Below are 18197 nucleotides of genomic sequence, written 5' to 3'. Positions count from 1 at the left end.
CCATGAACTTTTTCATAAAAGTTGATGTTTTATATAAACTTGATACAAAACACGACCAACTCCTAGCTGAGAAATTTTACCTAGTATTAAGTTGCCGTAAATGTTGTAGCTAAAAGATCATTGCCATGTTAACAAGATTCGAACCCAAGTCTTTGCTTGATATTTTACCAAAAAAAAAGGAAAGTATGAACTTTTGTTTCTTAAAGCGAGCTTTTTGATGATTTATAATCTCATCTAATAACTGAAATTACCATTTTAAACCTTTTTACTTACATAAAAGGCACATCTTCTTTAAAAATGAATGTGTAACGTTTTTGAAAATTAGACAACTTTTAAATATGATCTTATTCATGATATTTTAAAATTCATCTATATGTAATAGACTCTCCCAAAAAAGTATATATTATCAATTATTAAATTATGATACTCAAGAGCTTCAAAATGCATTTTATTACTACTCTGATCAAGAGCCCAAAATAGGGTTTTATCATTAAGATAATAGTTGTATCAAGATAATAGTTGTATCAAGAGCCAAAATAGGATTTTATCATTAAGATAATAGTTGTATCAAGATAACACTTTTGTAATATATTTATATAAACAGATAGTTTCTTATAGTTGAACTCTATAGTAGCAAATCCTCAATTGTGCTAATAGGGCAAATGGCCTAAGGATTCTAAGCTTCAAGTGTACACATAAAAGAGAAAATGTATTTGTGTGGATAGTGAAGAAAATGATGCCTCATCTACCTTCTCAAGGAACGACATATTACCTACTAGTGATGGTGATGGTGTAGATATCAATGATCATGAGGAACCATAACTATGCCATGAGCTATATATCTAGAAAATAGTTTCTTTTTATAGTTGTATCAAAATGTTTTTAGATTGAAGATGACAACGATAAACTGTGTCTCTATTTTGGCATGTTTTTTAAAACTTACTATTAAATTTTTAATTATAATCTCAAAAAGTAAGAAAATCCAACTCTCTCTCTCTCTCTCTCTCTCTCTCTCTCTCTCTCTCTCTCTCTCTCTCTCTCTCTCTCTCTCCAACAAGCTAGTTTGCATGCGAGAAACTTTGTTGGTGATGTAAAGGAGGGAAGAAGGCTAAGGGAAGTTTTGATCGTGAACCTGATGTCACTTCATAGATTATAACAACAATTATATGCATACATTAATAACACAATCAAAGAAAGCAAAGAGAGAATGGAATTGAATTGAATACTTATACTTTTTATATTACATACATACCTTAAGCAAATGGCATCGATCAGAGATGTAGTTGGAATGGAGGAATTTTCATCATCCACAATCCTTTGTATGTTAGGTGTCAAGTCGGCGTGAGTGACCATGAGAACCACAATTTTGATATATTACTATTTGCCACCATGAGAACTAGGGCCATATGATCCAAAACGAGAGGGAAAAGAATACACATTTCCTTACATGTGGGGAAGGACAAGGGAGTGGGGGGATTGAAGCTTTAGAGATCCAACATGACTTTCGATAAAAAGAGTTCTAGAAAGTGCAAATGGGGGGGAATCTTCCCCCAATATACCATATCCATTTAATTATAGATCCTTGTGTAGGGGCTTATGCATATGCATAGGGACATCCTTGTGCAAGACCTTGTATAAAGAGCTCTATACATGTGCATCTACATAGTCTAGAGATCCATGCATCGAGATCTTTTGCATTTAATGCATAAGCATAAGAGTTGTCACATGTGCATAGAGAGTTCCATGTACGTGCACATGCATAGAGAGTTCCATGCACATGTGCACATCCATAGAGGTATCTTTATACACACATGCATACAGGTATCTATGTATTATAGGTAATGCATAATGAATCAACAAGGATGGAGAAAATAACTATTCTGCACACACAAGGGTACCTTGCTTTGCTCACAATGTAATAGATCATCATAGAAAGCTAATGGACACCTGGGTGCCTTGCATTTCTCTCATTGTGTAAAATATAAATAATGGTAGAAACCTAACGAACACACATGATGGTGCCAGATGCAAAAACTAATAAGAACTTGAAGGTGGGCTCTTACTAAATGATCTTGGCTTGATAACAACATGAACATCGGCTCTACTAAGTACTAAACACTTCTCTTTTCCATGGTTTTCATAAAAATATCCAATAATAAAAATATCTACATATCTACCTTCTCTTTTCCATGGTTTCCATAAAAACTATCTAGGAATAAGTATATCTACCTCCTCAAACTCTCATCAATAATTTTATAGATTACAAAGCTTTGAAATAGATATGAAGATAGGATACTTCTTTATAATTTGTGAGATCCAAAGTTTTTATTGAAAGTGATGTTGTATCTCTTTGCCAAAATAATAAGCCCTTTAATATTCATTGAGTAAAATAATAAAAATCACTTAATAAACTTCTTTGTCATGCAAAATCCTTTCAATATTTATTGAGAAAAAATCTAAAAAATCACTCAATAAACATCTATCATGCAAAAGCTCTTATGGGTAGAGCCTTAACAACAACTTCTCCCCAATAGAGCAACAATTCCTATGGAGACAAAAGTGTGTATGACCAAAAAATGACTCTTAATGTAGTTAATCTATGTTTTATCTCTTAATGGGCTCACCACCATTATGGTTTAATATAATCAATCTTTCTCTCTTGACGGGCTCACCATTATGTATTTAATCCACATAAGTCATTGAATAACTCAATAATAATCTTTGGCATATTCGACTAGGGTCTAAGATGAGTTTTACCTCTTTCGTTTCGCATTCCCATAGGAATTGGGTGATTGTACATGATGGTTCATGTTTCCTTAAGGTAACTAAAGATTCTAATTACCTATGTGGATGGTTTTATGAGTTTGGGGGCCTATTAACTAGCTCATATTCAAGTTTTCATAAAGTTTTATCCCATACTAACCCCTTAGACAATCCTTTTTTAATTACCTTAATATTACTTGGATGAGTTTAGAGGTACATTTACCTATTTCAATGCTTCCTTAAATATTTTGATATGTTACATGATCCAATTATGGTACCAATTAACCATCCTTTACTTTACAGTTCCATCCATAACTAACTTGTACCTTAAAAATCTTTCTCGATCGGTATCCGAATTAATTTTTGTTTTTATATATGAGCTCTTGGGACTAAATGTGAATTTCTTATTTAAATAGATTCTTGGAACTATATCTGCGTTTTCTAAACTAATTTTCTCTCCCAGACATTTTAGTAGACAAATGGGAAGACTTTGACTTCTTGGTTTGTGGGGGCTCTAAGGAGGGATCTTACATAGAGATAACATTAGGGGGCATTTGAACAGAAAAAGGGCCCTGTAAGGATCTCTAATTTTAAGGAATTAAGACTAATTTTAAGGAATTAAGACTAATTTTATTGAGGCTAAAGGAGAGAAACCTCATAATTATGCCTACTTTTGGCCCTAAAAGTAGGGGATCTCTCTACTTTTCCCTCTCTAGGATTTTCACTCTAGGATTCTCTTTCTAGCCACACTAAAACTCTCCAAACATCATCAATCTCGTCCATATAGGGGCCCAAAAAATATATTTTATTACAATTCAAAATAATTGTCTCAAAATAACTTTCAATCACATTTAATGCACTTTCATTGCGTTTTTGAAGTTTCCTCTAAATTTCATATCAACAATCATTAAAAGACAATCTTGTTGCAATAGTAAAGCATTTGGCGACTCCACTGTCCCAAATCTCTCCTTCATTGCTTTGGTCAACCTTTCCCAATCATTCTTGGACTCCTCTGGCAAAGCCTCATGCCAAGTTAAGGCTACACCCTCTAAGAAATCTGGGAGTATTTCTGCCCTCTCCTTCACAGACCAACCCGTCAAGCGGCATGCTCGGTTAAACTCTCGGAGATAACTCCCCAGGTCTTCTCCTTCCGATCCTCGGAACACCGGAATGTTGAACATCTTGCACCAAAAGATGAGTAGTGACAAGGAAAATTTACTTGTTTCAAAACAACTTTCCTTTAATCGTGCGGGACCTTGAGGTTAAAATAGAATAATTCTAAGTAAAACCTGCCCGCCGTCTCCACCAAAAGATGTGACACGAAGTTGGGGTTTGGACTTCGGTCACTTCTCAGAATCAAAACACACTTGTATGAAACCTCACAGCCTCCTCACCTCCCTTTCTCTCCCTAGATTAAGATAAAGATATACACATCAAAGGTGAGATCATAATTCATGGAAGGAAAGATGAAAGGCTCCGAAGAAGCAAGAATTTCAGCCAGTCCTGTAGCTCCAAACAAGAGGGTGATTCTTTGTTGGAAGAAAATCTTACGACTCAGGATTATGTGAACGGAAACATACGGGGAATATTGGTAAGGTTCATCCGTTCGAATTGGGCAATTTGGACGGAACATATTAAGAAAAATGAATATGGCAATCACTTACAAAAGGATAAGACACATGGGGTTTGCCTTTTGATAAGAGATTAGGAGGAATTAATCATGATTAAGAAGAAAGAATGGCCAAAAAGCTATAAAAACAGAGATACACAGAGAATTGCAGTTTTAAATCCATAAAGGCTCTGCAAGAGAGGATTATATAGATGCATAAAGCTTGAAGAGAGCTTCGCGCCTATATAAAAACTTTCAAAAACGGGCAACCGAGCGAAAAGTTATGAGCATTTTACTGCAAGACTATAAAACTGCCAAAATTCTATAAAAACAGAGATACACAGAGAATTGCAGTTTTAAATCCATATATGCTGTGTAAGAGATGATTAGATAGATGCGTAAAGCTTGAAGAGAGCTTCGCACCCATATAAAAACTTTCAAAAACGGACAACCGAGCGAAAAGTTATGAGCATTTTACTACAAGACTATAAAACTGCCAAAATTCACCTAGAAATTAGCCACTTTGGGAGAAATTCTAATCATCAATGAAGTAAGGGATTAAGAAATTAGTTACATGAGTGGAAAGAGCATAGAAAGAGCTTCCTAGCCATATAATCAATTTAAAAAACCAACACCCGAGTGATGAGTAATTACCGGTTGAAATTTGGGTATTGGTCCACAAAAACTGCACTTCTCTCTCTTTGCATGAAACCTCAATTTTCACATAGCCTCTTGCCTTTCATCTCCTTCATGATTCAAGCTAGAGGGTAAGGGTTAACATTGCTCAGCGGACAATCGTAAAGATTTACCTATGGTCCCCAAAGTCTTTCCACATGCTCATTACCGCTAAAACCATTGGTACCTCCAAAGGAGGGCGGCAATAAGGCAAGGGCTACCTTGAGAAGTCACAGGCCCGCCAAGATAATAACTCCTTATCCCACTTATCATGAATCATCAAAGAGGTCCAAAATTGGGTTAAGCATGAGGAGCTAATGCTAAATGAGACATTCACATGTAAAGAGAGTGTTTGAATAGGGGTTTGAAAGAGAATGGTAATGACACAAAATGCTCAATTGAGGAGGCTCATTCCTTGATTTGAAAGGGAGAGGAGGGCTCCTTTTATAGGTGGAGAATCACCCTCTCTTCCATTGTTACAAATTACAACATAGAAATCTTCAACCCTTCAGTGACATAAGGGTAGATGTCACCATCAATTGTCCTCATCAATTGATGGTGACATAAGGGTAGATGTCACCATCAATTGTCCTCTTAGGCTAAGTCTTCTATTGATTATTAAATTGAAGACTTTTTGACTTTGAGAGTGTGATAAGATAATAGCCAAGCCTAAGTGGCATGTAGGTGGAGATCCCACTTACACATGGCGGAATTCTCCTCTTCCATGTAGGCATTCTAGAAGAATCTTTCCTAATTATGCACCTACACACACTCCTCCACATGCCTTCCACACTCCCCAACTTGTAGCCTTATGGTGAATACCATATTAATAATACAATTAAAATCCATGTGAGCATGAAGGCCCACTTTTATTTTCCACATCACTAGCCTATCTACCATACCAAAGTATTTATCAAGCATACTTGTGGCATTTACAATGTGTGCACCCTAAATCAAGTAAAACCATTATATTTGAAGATAGAATGTTGTTATCGGGGTAGCCGCCAAGCCGCCGCATCACCACGCCGTTATTCCATTGTGGGCGTTGCAATCTTCTTGGACAAGCTTCCACCTTATTACCATTGCGAAACCATCAAAATATGCACAAAATTGACAATGAAAGATATCAATTTTTCACGTCACAATACCATAAGTGGGAGAGAGAGATTTGCACACTCAACACTAGTTCTATTGCATATCTCCAATGAACCATACAATGATATAGGCTTTCTAGCCTTATCCCACTATACATGTCATCATCCATGTAGCGAGTCCTTTTCAACTCTTTTGGTCAACACTCATACACCATTCAATATTATATGTGGCATTCTTATCTTCCCACAATATCTTGCACCTCTAGGGTGCTTTCCTACATACACACAACACTGTTTAATCTCTCAACACCCCCTCTTAATCAAGGTGTTCCACAACTCACCCATCACCCATATCAATGTAGCATTGCACAACCACAATCACTACCTCTCTACACTCCCCCTCAATAATACATTGGAGTGTCCATCAAACAAACATGTGTGCACATGTATACCATCTTAGACACCTAGTCTTTTTTTAGCTGACTCGCTCACAGCAGAACCACTGAGTCCAATTTGAACATAGAAGTTCGGGTGAAAACCAACCCATGAAGAGTAACGCCTATGCATGCACAACTCAACGCATACCACATTTACAAACCATTTTGAGCACCCATAGGCTCGGGCAAGGGGGCCTCATGATTTTGGGCAAGAAAAATACAATCATTTTTATGCATGCTAGCAAGGGCAGGGGACCCAACCATATGACATTGTGGTCAAAATCTCATGCCCGTGAAAACATGGAGGGTGGAGAAATTTTATTCATGTACAGAAATTGTGTAGTAACATGCAATTTTGAGAGTGTAGCTTCCCTAAAAACTTCCTACAAAGAGCTCCGTTATCCCGTGGCATGAACGACCTTTAAAGCTTTAGGGTTTCAAACCCTTATCCTTAATCTTTTTCTTCAAGGATAAGGCGTGGCCTATATTCTATCTCTTTCGGTCTTGCAATGGTGGAGGCAACCTCTACGCTCTCTCTCTGCAATGCGCTCTTATTGTGGATGTTAGTCGTCTTGTGGCTCTACTTCTACTATGGAATGATCACTGTCTTCTCTCTTACGAGGTGCCACTGGTTCTTCTTTTTGAGAGGTGGATTGGCTGCTCAACCATCCATAAGTCATGCTCTTCCCATGTTTCTTGCTTTGTTCCTTTGTATCGTGAAGTAGAGGTCACTATCACAATTGCGCTACTATCCCTCTCAACTATATTTGTTGGATCATATGTATGGTAAACTCATTCTCTGTATATGTATGGTAAACTCATTCTCTGTGTAACTGTATACTCTTTTCCCCTTTCCTAGTAGGTGATTTCGATACTCCAACTTACTATTTTCCTAGGTGCAGGTGCCATGCCAATCATTATCTTCATGGTGTGCAGATCTGCCACATAGATTGTTTCGCATTTCCTTCTTTGCGATTGTATTATTGTTGCCTCTCTTTGCCACTAGGATTGCTACCCATTGCCCAGCATTGCTTATGCTTTCAATGTCAACCCTTCTCTTTCCTTGCATTCGCCCCTTTGCTATACTAGTTTTGCGGCTTGTTGTGTGGTCATCGGCTAGTATACATTCTTGCAATAAGCAAAACTACCTCTTAGCTTGCTGTTGTTGTTGGCTTACGCTGCTGTTGTTGGCTTTTTTTTTCAATGTTCACTGCTTATTACTTGTTATGGTTGTCGTTCTATCATGATTTAAAACCAAATGCATTTGCCTAGTGCCAGATGCTGCATGTTTCTTCCTCGTGTTGTGCCTTTTCTCTCTTTAATAGCTTGTCTACACAAGCTTCTCTTCTATAATGCCGATTTGACTCACAGGATGTTGCTCAAAACTATCCAAAATTGGCCTCTTGCACCGCTTAATCTATGCTTCCTTATGATCTTCAATGATTGGTACCCTTGTTGGATTCTCCTTAGAAGAATTACTTCTACTGCATACGTTGCCCTCACACACCTCCAATTTGAGGTTCAAATAGCCTCATATAAAACTTCAACATCAAGTTCCTGGTTGCACCCTCTTGATGGAGCTCCATCAATGAGATTTTAAATACTTTCTCTCTCTGCAATTTCATGCACTGCCTCCCTTTAAGGCATCCAAACACATGAATGTCTATCCAAATCCATGGCCACTAAGCCATCTATGGCTTCTTCTTTTTACTGGTAGAGAAGAGGACCTTTCCTCTTCTCAAGCTTGCTTTCTAAGCTCTAATTGTGCACTCTTTTGTGCACTACCAATGTGCTTCCCTTCTTGAAGAACTCAACCATACCTTCTTCCAAGTGAAAGCAGTCACATGCTCAACCTTCTTAAGCATATTACATCAAATTTCTTGCAGAAATAGTGCCTCCCATTGAAGCACTCTCCATGTGCCCGACCAAGATGAGCACAAAAATAGCATTTTCAACCAATGAATTGAAATAGAACTTGCAACCATACCATATCTTGAGAAACCATTGTCTCCTTAGCAGCTTCCTTGTTGACGATGTAGACACCAAAGGTCTTCATATTGCTAAAATCTCCATTTTTAGCTTTGTAGGCAGTTTCATAATCTCTCCAATCACCAACATAATCTCCCTCTAAATGCAATACTTATGGCAATGAGTGTGCTAAATTTTTTCATAATAAAATAAAAATATGCTTAATAAAATAACCTCATAAACAAGAAAACTATACATAGATATTCACCATGACCAACAAGAGCAAGCTCTGATACCATGTTAAACAATCTTAAAATGGGATTGATCATGTTGATAGAAATAGATTAAGCAACATAATTAAGGTGGAATAAACCACACTAAGAACACCATAAGTGAGAGAGAGATTTGCACACTCAACACTAGCTCTATTGCATATCTCCAATGAACCATACAATGATATAGGGTTTCTAGTCTTATCCCACTTTACATGTCATCATCCATGTGGCAACTCCCTTTCCACTCTTTTGGCCAACACTCATGCACCATTTAATATTACATGTGGCATTCTTATCTTTGCACAATATCTTGCACCTCTAGGGTGCTTTCCCACATACACACGACACCGTAATTACATCTCTCAACATGATCAACAATAGTGACACTATTCTCCAATTATAGGTGCAACATCTTGACTCCACCTATAGTAGAAAGAGATTCCCGAGAAGATCTGCAAGGTCGAATGAAGAAACTCTCTAGGAAACCTGCAAAGGAAAGCAACCTTCCTATATAACAAGTCTATTTTCACAACCTTCCAAAATGACTCTTCAAACTATCCTCTTAGGTGCACAAAAGTCCTCCAAGATCAGCTAGCATGAAACACTATGTCCTAGCACCTTACTGGTAATTCTCTTGATGCCATCCTAACTGCTGATATAGTTGGCCTTCTGCTGACTCATCTTTGCCTCCGAAGTCTCTCACACCTATCCTAAGTAAAATACACATCTTCCATGATCTCCAAACTTCCTCCCACGTCACAATAAAGATCCCCAGACCCTCGGTTTGCTGATCAGAAGCCTGACTGTGACAAAAAAACAATCCTATATCTCCTCACAACCAACATAATCCTACACCCACTGTCTTCATCAAATTGAATGATAACATCCATAGGGAAGAGGGCCCACACATAAATAATTACAAAAGAAAAAAAACCATATATTTCACAACTTCAACAAAAATCATCAACATCAATTATATATTCTGCTGCAGCTATCTATAGGATCCATTGGCTAAACAACTAGGAAAAGTTTTGAGTGATTCTTAAGCTTTCCAAGTTCCAACAGTGGTGCCTACTAGGAGGTTCTGGGTCTCAAACGTCCACACAGAACTCTCTCCCTCAATTGTAACTCCTCCCTGGTCAGGATAAGTTCAAGTCTCCTCAAATAGAAATCATGCCAAACCTGTATAGAGACAATTGGGGATAGCTCTACATCAAGCTGAAACCACATAACACACAAGCTCTCTTCTCCCAAAAACTTTAATGCAATTAGCCCCCTCTTTGTACTCTTAGCTCGCCCTGAATCTAGCCTCTCTCTCATTGCTTCTATTTCCTTATCTACTTGTGTATCTTAGCTAATCCATGTGTACTCCTACCAACCAACTTAATCCTGTTGGCTATCTATCATGCAATAGTTTATTACATCCAGTTATAGCATGCACTGATATTCGTGCAAAATCCTAACCTCTAAAGGCTTTAACCATATATAATCCTTTATTATTTATCCCGGGGTTGGGGTGAGCATATTTCATGAGCATCCTGTTGGTCCTCGAAAAATTCCCATCAATGGCCTCCCTGGTTTTTGAATTAGCACATGTGCTCATGCAAAATGAAGCTATTATGGTCTCCCATTTGCATTGATGATGGCCTCCTCATTTTTTGAGTCAGGGCGCACACTCATGCAAAATCAAGCTGCTGCGGTCTCCCATTTACGCTGATGACCTCCCTTGTTTTTGAGTCAGCATGTGTATTGATGCAAAATCAAGTTGTTGTGGTCTCCCATTTGTGTTGATGGCCTCCTTGATTTTTGAGTCAGCGTGTGTGCTAATGCAAAATCAAGTTGTTGTAGTCTCCCATTTACGCTGATGGGAGATGGCTTTAGGAAACTATGCCTTTATAGCTTCATCATGGAGCTCACCCACCATGTGAGGGGACAATCACTAGCACCCAAACCCTAGTAAACACAACACTACAAGCACCTGAACTCCCAATCGCTATCCTCTGGTTCTCCTCAGCTTCCCCAAATGAATACTTCACTACCCCCCCAGCCACCTTAATGACTTTAGTTACTGCCTCAGTTGTCCTCCTCTATGGTCATCAATGTCTTTGATCTATTACCCCAGAGCCTCTCTTGACTTCAGTTGACTCCCGTTTGATAAAAACCACCTCTAGTGGAAGTAGAAATGCTTAGAACAAACCTCTGAAATATGCATCTTGTTCCTATCATAATGCTACTCCCTAGAGCCTCAAAGTATCCTCTACCATCAGCTAGCTTCACAAACAAATCTTAACACCTCTCAAATGGGCAGCTGCCCTTAATAGCTGACCATACACTCTCCTCGCTCTGCCACATAATAGTCAGAATACTCATTGTCTTCTGTCTCCAAATTTGGATGGCTCTTCCTGTCCAAAAGTGATTCTCCAGTGTCCTCCATGATTCCCTAACGTCAGCGGGGACAAATATCTACACTCCCAAGGACTTTGTGATGGTTCTATCATTTCTCTTCTAGCTGTCTTCTGAGAGGGTAGTATCTATCCCACTAGCTATCTTCTGAGAGGGTAGTATCTATCCCACTAGCCTAACTGACCCAACTAACACAGAAACTATGTCCTCTAAGTCAGTACACCACAAGGAGCTCTAAACACTTAAACAAAACTAGGACCAACCCTCAAAGACAATTAGCTCACAAACTCTATCAGATTGTTGCCCACAGTAAGCTTGTAATAGAACAAACCTTCTAGTTACTATCCTCAAATAGGTCCACAACTGTCAACAACAACAGTTGATGCTTGGAAACTCTTCCAAACAACCTAGATAGATCATAATAAGATCCCCAGACCCCTAACTAACTGAGTTAAAATCTCGCTGACGCTACTAACACAAACAATCCGATACCTCCTCACAACCGAGACAATCCTACACCCACTGTCCTCATCAAATTGAATGATAACATCCATAGGGCAAGAGGGCCCACACATAACTGATTACAAAAGGAAACAGAATGGTGCCTATTGGGAGGTTCTAGGACTCCGAATTCCACACAGAACTCTCTCCCTCAACTCCAACGCCCTGCTCTAGATAAGTTCAAGTCTCCTCAAACAGAAATTATGTGGAACCTTTGCAAAAAAAAATGGACGGTTCTATAGCAAGCTGCAACCACATGACACACAAGATCTCTTCTCCCAAAAACTTCTAACACAATTAGCCCTCTTTGTACTCTTGGCTTACACCCTGAATCCAATCTCTCTCTCATCACTCACTTGTATTCCCTTATCTACTTGTGTATCTTAGTTAATCCATGTGTACACCTACCAACCTACCTAATCTTGCAAGTTATTTGCCATGCAACAGTTTATTACATCGAGTTATAGCATGTGCAAATATTCATGCAAAATGCTAACCTCTAAAGGTTGTCACCATATACAATCCTTTATTATTTATCCCAGGGTTGGGGTAAACATATTTCATAAGCATCTTGTTGGTCTTCAAAAAATTCCCATCAATGGCTTGCCCAAATTTTGAGTCAGTGCACGCTCAAGCAAAGTTAAGCTACTGCGGTCTTCCATTTGTGCTAACAACGTCCTCAATTTCTGAGTCAGTGCACACGTTGATGCAAAATCACACTACTGCAGTCTCCCATTTATGCTGATGACCTTCTCGATTTTTGAATCAGTGCACATGACTATTGCGGTCTCCCATTTGCGCTAATGGCCTCCCTGGTTTTTGAGTTAGCACACGTAGTGATGTAAAATCAAGCTGTTGTACGGTCTCCCATTTTCGCTATGGCTGATGGGTTTAGGAAACTCTACCTTTATGTCTTCGTATGAAACTCATCACCACCATGTGAGGGGACAATCACTAGTACCCAGACCCTAGAAATTGAGATATCTTTGGATATAAAAATCCTCCTAGTGTCTAAAATGGATTCCCCTGAAACACAAGTTCAAAATGAATTTTCCAATGTGCATTAGGAATTAATTGAAAATGTGTATAAGGGACCTTAGCCTAAGGATCTACATTTTCAGAAATTTTTAGATTATGATCCAATTAAGGTTCCAATGGGCCAAATGGATTTATCCAAGTGTTGGGATGAGATAAATCCAAAGAATAAAAGAAAATACCCAAAAATGAGTAAATGCTCACATAAGATGAAGAGTTGACTGAGTACAAGGTTTATTAGTTAAAAATTATGAGATATTACTAAAAAATGAGATATTTTAGAATAATGATGCATTTTTGACACCTTGGTAAGGAAAGCGGGACTGTTGAGGTAGGCACCTCTTTCACATGTGTGGAAGGATTTTTAATTCAAAAAAATTGTGATATTTTTATCTCTCCTCTCTCCTGGATTAAACCAAATAAAAAAGGGAGCCAAACTGGTCCAAATCTTCTCCAAATTGAGTCAAGCTGAACCTGGAAAATTCTAGACCAATTGGACTTGGTTAGTGGCCTCCCTCACCTATACATAGACCCTCAGTCATTTGTAATGGAATATTGGAGCTATACTATGCCAGTATTATATAAAAATAATCATATTTTCTATTATCCCTTAAATTTTCCTCTCTCTTGGGAGCTTGGAGCTCTCTCTCTTTACAACAACTCTTGAGAGGCAAATTAGCAAAAGGAGATTCTATCGCGTTTTGAAGCTCATATGAGAGATTATTGGTATTATGGCCATGCTGATGGTGGCCAAGTTTAAACATCGTGAAGGTGGTTTGCTAAACTTTGGTGCAGAGCCAGTTATTATGCCTTCAACTAAAATAAGCAGCAAACAACAGCACATGTGGCATATTTTCCAGTTGCAAGAACATGCACTTGTAAGTGCCAAAGCCATGGCCGTCGTCCCATCAGTATGACACCAAAGAAGGTGAACGCAACAAAGCAGTATACGGATAACAGATTTGCTGCAATGATTGATATGGAAGAGTCACACAAAGAGCTTCAGAGAGAGAAGTAATGAGATGGCAAGAAGGCTAGAAAGAAATGGCTATTGGAACAATTATGGTAGTGAGAGCCTGTAGAGCAAACAGACATAAGGTATAGCAGGTTATTGATGAGAGAGAATCACAGCCAATTAAGAGGTTTACTGGAAGAGAGATCCAATATCAAAGGGAGCTTGAGAGGAAAATGGCAAAGCATAGTAGCAACGATGAAGAAATAACAGGCAAGTACCAAACAATAGGCAACAAACAATAGGTAGTAGTGACATAACAATAGATCACAAAGGCAAGAGAGAAGCCTGGTGGCACGTATGGCCAAGAGGAAGCGGACAAAACAGATGTGCAGCAAACCATCACGAGGAAATAGGTGCACACTATTTTGCAATTTGATAAAGCACTCGAGGCTGAAAGAAACCTCGTGCTAGTGGAGTATGCTATGAACCACAGTTCAAAGCAGCAAGGAAGAGTGACACTTAGAGAGGAGAGGCCTCGTGATAGTCACGATGGAAACTATGAAGGTTCCATGGCTATGGTGATGCTAAGCAGAAGAGTCCGTGAAGAAGACGATGATCACTTGGGCGGTGGGTCCTAGCCAGCTATGAAAAGTCTGGCAAGCAACTGATTGATCAAATCAAAGAGCGCTAGCTGCAACACATTCAATACATGGCGTGTAGGACTGTAGGTAGCTATGAAAAGTTTGGCAAGCAACTGATTAATCAAATCAGAGAGCGCTAGCTGCAACACATTCAATACATGGCGTGTAGGACTGTAGGTGCGAGCGTTGTAGAGAAGAAATTTTGAAAGAATTAATTTGACCCTTATTGCAGTAAGGGTCATTCACACACACCATATCAGTTTTTTTTTTTAACATAAGCCTTGTTCACATGCCTTTAAAAGGCATTATATGAGAATATGTTCACACACAAAAGACTTTGTAATATTTATTCTCACCCACAATTCATGAAGGGTAATCGTACCCACAATTCATGAAGGGTAATCGTACGAAGATTTTGTATTTCACCCAAAGTATGAGTGTACACCTACCCGAGCCATTGAGAGCTCAAAACGGAATGTAGCTCATGTGTGGTGTCTCGAGATGTTCATGTCCAAGACGGATGTGCACGTGATTAGGCTTGTCACATGGGTACCCTGTATGAGATCAAGAATCTCAAAATGGATTATGGTAGTGGTGTGCACGGGTTGATGCCTTTCTCGACCACGACAGTGGTTCAAAAAGGATGAGGACGATTTCACCTGAGCATGCATGCTCAAACAAACTTGGTGTCTATGTTAGGTAGATACGGCACATGCCCATGTAGACACATGCCCATGTAGGCACATGGTAACAGACTAGATGTGTCTAGATGTAGTTGATGGACAATCCAATGTATCATTTAGGGGGAGTGTTGAGAGGTAGGGATTGCGGTTGTGCAATGCTAGATTGATATGGGTGATGAGTGAGTTATGGAACACCTCGATTAAGAGGGGTGTTGAGAGATGAAATTGTGGTTTTGTGTTACTGTGATAAGGCTAGAAGGCCTATATCATTGTATGGTTCATTGTGAATGATGCAATAGAAGAAGAGATCAAGTGTTGAGTGTGCAATCTCCCTCTCTCTCGAGTCATGGAGGTTTTAGTGTGGTATAATCCACCATAATTATGCTTAATCTATGTTTTCTATGACCATGATCAATCCTATTTTAGGATTGTTAACAAGAAGACTATCAGAAGAGAATTGACAAAACCATCAAGAAGGCCTTGTGAGCGTAGATATTTATTCGCGGACATAGAGGAGTCATAGAAGACACTGGAGGATCACTTTTGGAAAAGAAGAGCCATCCAAATTTGGAGATAGAAGATAGTGAGTATTCTTACTATTTTGTGGTAGCCCAGGAGAGTGTATGGTCAGACAGGGGTCAGCTGAGCTACTATTAAGATCTATTTGTGAAGCTAGCTAATGGTGGAGGATACTTTGAGGCACTATGGAGTAGAATTCTAACAAGAAATAAGAGGGAAATTTTGGAGGCATGTTCTGAGCATTTCTACATCCGTTGGAGGTGGTTTTTATCATCTGGGTGTCAGGAGCGGCTCTGAAGTGATAGATCAAAGACATTGGAGGTTAGTGCTTCAAAGATCCCTGCCCCCTCCGCGTAACGAATTTTGGGGTGCTAGCAGTGGAAGTAGCACCCTTGCACACGACGGCAGAGCCTCTCACTCGGGGCCTCGCCCAGGCATATCCGGACAAGAGACTAATCCATCGGTTCTTCAAAAACTGAACTCGAAAAAACTTCCCTCGCCTAAAAAGCACGAGTGATTCCTCCAAGAAAATCTATACTAACGTAGTTAGGAGCCTTGACTAACCAAACTGATCCGACCGAACCTGTAAGTCACATGGTCCGATGAAGGGAAGAGACTTGCACTTGGATCATAGAGACCAATGCTTTTTTCCTCGTCAACACAAGAGGCACAGCCGTTGGTTCTTTTCCATAGAATAAGGACTATCCGGGATTTACTTCAACTATCGTAACTTAACAGAATTGAATCTCATTTTAGGGATCCATCAGTCCAACCTAACCCCATCCAATCCCATGGGTTAGCCAACCACCTAACCACTATAGTGATGGGATCCATTTAGAAATTTGGTTATGTTTTGTCCCAGGTACCAGGGAAAAGAGTTCCCAGGCCCCCTAGCCAGTGTTTCAAGCAAACTTCAAGATAGTCACACTACTTACACACCCAATATGAAATTTGCTTGTTTCATATATTCAACTATGTTTAAGACAATCTTTTAATGAAACCATAGTATCACTGATCATAATCCTCCAAAATATCTAGCTTGAGTTCCAATTTGCAATCAGTCCTTCACATCGGTGTACCTATGGCATCATTGGTTAACCAGAACGCTCACCACCTATTCACTCAAGGGCCTTTTCAATAGTTCCTAGCTCATAGTACCCAGAAATATAATCATATATGAAAAATCAAGATGGACTCTACATTGAAGATCAGCAAGATCAATCAACAAATCCATATAAAAGAGTCATGGACTTATCCGTTGAGGACCAGCAAGGCCAATCAAGCAGATCCATACCCAAGTTCAGAAAACAACTCTAACACCTTGTTCCATTTTCTTCCCCGATGCATGCGTGGGTATCTTCCGCGACCCAAAGCCCAAGCACCGTATAGTCATCACCCTCTAGGCTCCTTCACAAGAGGTCACCTAGCGCTTCACTCATAGGCCGCGTCCTTGGTCCCTCATCCACCATACTGGAAGCTCACCATTTAAATCAAACCAAGGAGGCTGGTTAAGACCTCGGCCAACCTTGCTATGCGAGACGTCCTCCATTGACTCTCCGTTAGCTGTTGCAACTTTATCACTTAGGTCTCCATGACCTCATTCACAAGATGGTCAAAATGCTTCCCCAGCATTCTTGACATAAAACAATCATTTAAAAACAGGTTTCATAAATACAGTTTCTAACAAACTCTCATTTTTTTACATTGTTCCACATCATTTCTCGTTATTCCACATTCTTCTACATCAATTCACAATGCTTATTCTGCATCCAATCATATGTATTCCCATCGTCCTTCATACATTCTCATCCAGTCACATCATATTACATCTCATCGCATCTATCCACATCTATCCTCATCACATCACATCACCACGTATCCACATCACATCTCATCCATTCATATCACATCACATCCATCTACATTCATTCAGATCCACATCACATCACGTTCACATCTATTTACATCACTTCACATCCATTCACATGTACCCAAGTCCACATCACATCACATCTCATCTATCCACATCATATCTCATCCATTCATGTCTAACCAAATCCACATCACATCATATCATATCTCATCCATTCATGTCTAACCAGATCCACATCACATCACATCCATTCAAACCTCATTACATCACATTCACATCTCACCACATCCACTCACATCTCATCACACCCATTTACATCCATCACATCCCACATTCATTCATATCTTATCACATTCATCCTCATCTTATCACATCTCGTTCACATCCATCCACATCACATCACATCCATTCCATCCACATTACATCACATCCACATCTATCCATATCACACCACATTCATTCCATCCACATCTATCCATATCACCCCACATCCATTCACAACTCATCACATTCATCTACATCCACATTCACATCTATCCACATCCATCCATTCATCCACATGCACCTCTATCACATCACATCTAATTCTCATCCATTTACATCATATCACATCCTTTCACATCTCATCACATTCACATCCACATCCATTTACATCACATCACATTTCATCCACATCTCATCACATCCACTCACATCTCTTTACATCCACTCACATCTCATCACATCTCATTCACATCTCATCACATCTCATTCACATCTTATCACA

This window comes from Cibotium barometz, chromosome 47 (genome assembly GCF_041138505.1).
Source record: "Cibotium barometz isolate CiBa-2024 chromosome 47, ASM4113850v1, whole genome shotgun sequence".
NCBI classification, from domain to species: Eukaryota; Viridiplantae; Streptophyta; class Polypodiopsida; order Cyatheales; family Cibotiaceae; genus Cibotium; species Cibotium barometz.
Note: the sequence above shows the minus strand (reverse complement) of the source record.